The following is a 6,000-nucleotide window of genomic DNA, read 5'->3' as shown; positions in this document are numbered from 1 at the left end:
CTCAACTTTTAAAAAGTGCTTGCACAGGAAGAGAAGCTCTCTCTGGGGTGTTGTGAGAAGTTGGCCTGGTATATGCTGTTCACTAGTTCTAGTGACCACCTTGTACCATGCCAAGCAACCCTTATGGTGTGGTTGTAAGTCAACCTTTTTGGACTAGCTGCCCTAGTGGTAGCGTAGGCTAAGCAGTCTTTGAGGCTAAACTCGTGATGCGTGTTAAGCAAGCTGTTTTACCAATAGTAACCCCCTTTTATACCAATGAAAGGACACCACACAGATATATATTCAAAATATATATGTATTTATTTCTCAAAGTAACCCCTAGTCTCTTTATGAGCACAGGAGCACAAATCGTCAAACAAGATTATCACAGAATACACAGAAGTTGCACTTTATATGGATAGGCCCTGGTGGCCACTCGAACCATATACTAAAATAGTGGTATAAGTACCACGAACAGAAAAGGGAAAAGGCCTAAGGCCTCTAGAATCGCTGGGCCTACAAGGAGCTAACGTCAGTTAGTGACCAGGAGGTCCACGGGTGGCGTGTGCAGAGCAAATAGTCACACGCGTGCTCCCATAGGGTTTCAATGGGTGCGTAAAAAGTACAAAGTTACTGCAAAAGGAATCTTCCGGATGACCTAGGAACTTAAGATTTGGAACACAGGCACTAGAGATGTATTACTACACATGGGCACCGGAGTACCAGCTTTACCTCACCCACAGGAAGCGGGTGCATAGGCCTCAAAGTGCGTCGGGTTTCTTCTATCTGTTCCGTTGAGCCTGGGACAAAGATGCTGCAGGCGATCGGTCGGGAAGGGATGCAGTGGATCCAAGAGTGGATCGGAGATGTTGAAGACCTGTAAGCAGAGGGGACAGTGTTCACAGTCACTAGCCAGTGACCAGCGTGGCACCAGGTGGGTACCAGGCGATGTCGGGTGCAAACAGGTGATGAGGGGTAGCTTGTCTCCGCAGCCACGTGGTCCCTGAAGGTCGACGACGTCCAGGAGTCGGCTCACGAGCTGTCCCACGCAGGCTCTCGCTGTCGGCGGTGTCGGCGACTTGATCGAAGCAAACAAGCCTTGGCAAAAGCAATTGCAGGAGGATTCGGAAATCAGCTGTTGGTTCTGACCAGCAAGGTCAGAGGGATTGCTCCTTTGGAGGGGAGCAAGGGCCAGTCTGGAGCAACCAGACCAGCGGTGTTTGTCGTAGATTTCGTCGCCAAGATGGCCACTAGCCAGCGGGCCAGCAACCGGTTAGGCGCGTCGAGTGGCAAAATGCAGAAGGGCCCCACGCAGATCGTGGAGATGCTGGAGGGCTCACCTTTGGTGCAGATGCTGCTCGAGGGTTGGGCTTCTCAGGACCCAAAGCACAACTTGGAGGGAGCCTCGGTTGTTGCACTGGTCAGCTTGTCGCAGTCGTTCCAAGATGGCTGGCTCCACGTGTCTCGGTGCCTCCACGGGTCTCCTCTTTTCAGGGACTGTGGATCGGGCGGTGAGAGGTCTGGAGGTCCAGGTCTTGTCAGTCTCTGGGCTCGGGCTCCGGCGGGAGGCGGCGGCAAAGCAGACGGTGATTCGCTGGATGGTGCTTGCGTTAGCAAGGTGGTCACTCCCTGACCACAGGGGAGATTTTCTTCAGTCTTCTGTGCAGCAGAATGTCGAAGTTCCCGTCTTCTTCTTAGTTTCAAGTTGATTCCAGGATGTCTGAAGTCTTAGGACACAGCTCCTACCTTTATTCGGATTCTAGGGGCCGGACTACCTGCTAGGTCCCTCCCTATGGGTGGGACCAGGAAGGGGGGTGGTTACACCCCCAATCCTTTGTCCAGCTCGCCCCAGGCCCGGGACTGGTGTGCCCCAGGACCGGTTTGAACTGGCATATGCACCGAGGCTCCTTGTGAGCCACAGGCATGTCTGGTTTCTTTCAAGCCCTACCTGACCAATACACAAAATCCTGTCTGGGGTGGTGCACGCACCTCCCCTGGCAGGAAACCCTTTGTCCACACCTCCCAAGCTGGAAGGACTCCCAGCAGCAGGAGGGCAGACTTGTGTCTGTGGTGGCAGCATCCATTTTGTGGAGCTGAGGCTATGTCTGATTTTACCCGGGTTTCAGGTACTGTACATGTCGTGTCCCTCTAGAAGGGTGGAATGCTAACCCCGTCGCCAGAATTGGCGAGGGGTTAGTATTCCAATTCGTATGACACCTTACTCGACATGTTTTGATAAAGCCAAACCAAAGATAGCATTTAACCGCGAGGTTCATAATGCACTTAAGAGTATATGGTATGACGATATCTGGAAACAGTAGAAGGAAGTTGTTCCGACCACTGCAGACAGGCTCAGCTCATGCCAGAGCACCATCTCACATGGAACCAAGCACTCTGCCTTCAGGATTGTTAAGGCCTGCCATAGGAGTGACTTATAGGTTACCAGGTGTCCCATTTAAGGTTAGGTATAGGTATACTACACCTAAGTAAGAGGTGATTACACCAACTTACCCCAGCTGAGTGATCAGCCAGTTGTGTCAAATTGTTAGGCCAAGCCTGGGGTGGCATAATACATGCTGCAGCCCTTGGCAGGCCTTGGGTACACCAATGCCCTGGGTACCTAGTGTACACTGGTACAGGGGCTGACAGGGTGATCCAACCAATTGGGTATGTACCTAGGGTACATGGAGTCCATTTTACAGAGAGAGCAGATAGCCTGAGAGCCTGAATGGCAGGATCTCAGGCCAACTAAGTCGAAAAACCAGCTAGACACTAGGCAAAAATTTGGGGGTAACCATAGTCAGATATCCACCTTCCTACACAACCCCCCCCCCAAACGAAGGGAGATAAGGCTGACCTTGACCAGGTAAGCCTATATTGCCCAAGTGGCCATATAAGGAGGAACCAGCACTGGCATGGTTACCCCCTGTCTCATGGTCCACTAAGCAATCCCTCACCCTAAGGGTATCAGAGGGTCTCCACCATAGGGAATCTCTACCTGTGGTGTGTCTTGGCAAAGTAAAAGGCTGGTGTTGAGATGGAGTACTGAAGTGAGTGCCCTCAAAGTGAGGCCTCAGCTTCCTCCAATCATCCTCCACCATGGATGCCTTTCTTTCTTTAACTGAGTTGCACTGTGCTCTCAGGGTCAGCCTCTGGCTACCTAAAGCTGGAGGCTGGGTCCCTTTTGTGGGCTTACTGGAGGGACAGGTCAGGTTTGGGGCCCTAAGGTCCCATGTTTGCCTGTGCCCAACAGAATCCCCCTGGGGGAGGTCCCTAACTACCTGTAAAGGAGATCCCTCAGGAATGTTTTTACCCATCACCTGACTAGGGCTACTAGCCAGGCAATCCTCATTCTTTTGATGGGGGGGTTCTTGTGGACAGGGGCCCTCTGGGGGTCCACTGGCCTCCCTGACCTCTGCAGCCCTGGGCTGACTGAGGCAGGGTAGAGAGAGGCAGGCTACCTGCACCAGACTGGATCCCACCTTGGAAGGGGCCACTGACATCAGAGGCTCTGCCAGGCCAGGCCTGGCTACCTCTGGGGCAGTTCCTTCACAAGGGGTGAGGTCAGATCCCTGAGGAGGCTGACCTTTTCCTAATGTCTGGGGAGAGGGAGACTTTTCTTCCTCCCCACTACTCTCAGTTTGTGTGGAGTGATCCATTGTTTCAGGCTTCACTACACCTATGTCAGTCTGAGTATAGGCTGAGACCATTACAGCCTTGCCAACCTTTTCAGGGGGGCACTCAGTTTGTGTTTGAGCTGTGACTGTCACAGCTCTGCCAGTCCCTACAGGGAAGTCTGTCTGTGCCTGGGCTGTGGCTACCACTGCCCTTCCAACCTTTTCAGGGAGGAAATCTATTTGGACAGGGGTTGTGAATGGCACAACCCCCCTACCCTTTTGTGAAAGGCCTACCATTTTAGAATGGGTGTCTTGTTCAACTCCAGCCCAAGCTGAGAGTTCTAAGTCATTCCCCAGTAAGCAGTCTACAGGCAAGGTTGGGGACACTGCTACCCTTTTAGGGCCAGTGACCCCTCCCCAGCTGAGACATACCTCTGCCATGGGATGACTGTTCTGTTTGCCATCAATGTTAGTCACCTGGTAGGAGAAACCGGGCAAAAGCTGCTCAGAGGGAACTAGCCAATGGGCCACCATTGTGATGCTAGCCCCAGTGTCTCTGTAGGCCTCAGCTTTTGTACCATTGATGTAGGGCTCCTGTCTGTACCTACCCAAAGTGTTGGGACAGGCAGTGAAGTTGGCAAACCCCATGCCACCATCACAGACAAGAGTGGTTGCTGTAGGGGAATTGGCTAAGCCAGGGTCCCCCTGTGTTCCCCAAGTAAACCCACCCAGATTTCTGGGGGCACTCCCACCACCTGGGGGATTACTGCTGACAGTAATAGGTGGTGTGACAGGAGTAATTGGAGGAACAGTTTTGTTTTTAGCCCTTGGGCAACCGCTGTCAGTTTTCCAATGCCCAGGAGTTTTACACTCATGGCAGTAGGGCTTTTTAGCTGTGGTAGAGGAGGGAGCTTGGGACCCACCACCCTGTGTGGAGTTTTGGGGCCCTGAGGAAGGTTTCTCTTTTTCTTTATCCCCACCCTTCTCTTGAGGCTTGGTGGTATCTTTCTTTTGGTCACCACCCTGGTTTTTAGGCCTGATCCTGGTCCTGACCCATTTATCTGCCCTCTTTCCCAATTCTTGGGGAGAGGTCAAATCTGAGTCTACCAGGTGTTGATGGAGAAGCTGGTTTTGACAATTACTTAAAATCTGCTCTCTCATCATCAAATTGTACAATCCTGTATAATCAGACACCTTACTTCCCAGCAACCAACCCTCCAAAGCCTTAGTGGCACATTCCACATATTCAGACCAGTCCTGAGTCTGTGTCTTCTGGGTGTCTCTGAACATTAACCTGTACTGTTCAGTGGTTAAGCCTAACCCATCAACTAGGACACTCTTCAGGACTCTGTAATTTCTGACATCCTCTTCTCTAACAGTGAGGAGTCTATCTCTGCCTCTCCCCTCAAAGGAGAGCCATAAGATTGCTGCCCACTGGTCTTCAGGAACCTGCTGCACTTTGCAGGCTCTCTCAAGAGCAGTCATCCATTTGTGGATGTCATCCCCACTTTTGTAGGGGGGCACAATCTTGGACAGGTTCCTATTGTCAAAGACCCTATCTTTGTCCCTAGGGACATTGCTGCCACCAGTGGGTATAGACCCACTCTCTCTATGCTGCCTAGCCTTGCTCAGTTTTTCTTCCATCAGGGCTACTTCTAGCTCCTGCTTCCTGATCCTCAGCTGGGCTTCCTGCATTCTGGCCTCATGTTCCCTCCTCTGAGGGGTGGTCAGTCTCCTTCTGGAGTGACCTTGAGAGCCTCTAGAGCCATGGGAAGCATTGGAGTCACCTGAGCGATTCCTTTGCCTTCCAAGCCCTGTGTTAAGTCCACTGGGGAGATCCAATGGGGTGAACCCACTGTCAGTCCCCAATAGCCTTAGTTTAGCTGGGCCAAGTATAACACTTGGCACTGGGCTAGTTCTCCCTTCATCCCCACTCACATCTGTATCCCCATCACTTTCTTCCTCTGTGGTAGGCATCCCATCTAAGGGGTGACTATTGGGAAGGGGTACTTCAGTGGCATCTTCAGAAGGGGGGCCTCCTGTTCCTGTCCCTAAGGGGGCTAACTGGGAAGCTTTCTTGAGTGCTCTCTGATTCTCATCATTCTGTAAGAGCTCTCTGAGCTCAGCAGAGTTTGGGTTCTTGGGCTGTTTAAGGCCTCTAAGAGTTGCCAAATGCCTGAGCTCATTCTGATTAAGGGTAGCAAAGCTGGTTGGTGCCCTCTGGGGGTCACTCTCGACAGAGATGGGTACAGTGGACCCCTCTGCCCCGGCCATTGCTCTTAAGTGTGGGTGGATGTGTTGCAATCTACCTACACTTGGGTTTACCTACTAAACCTATCTAGTAGTTGTAGTCAGGGTGTGCTACTCCCTTTGCTCTACAACAACTAAGTTCAGTAGAACTTAT

Source organism: Triturus cristatus, chromosome 7, assembly GCF_964204655.1.
Source record: "Triturus cristatus chromosome 7, aTriCri1.1, whole genome shotgun sequence".
Taxonomy (NCBI): Eukaryota; Metazoa; Chordata; class Amphibia; order Caudata; family Salamandridae; genus Triturus; species Triturus cristatus.
This window is presented reverse-complemented; position numbering follows the sequence as displayed.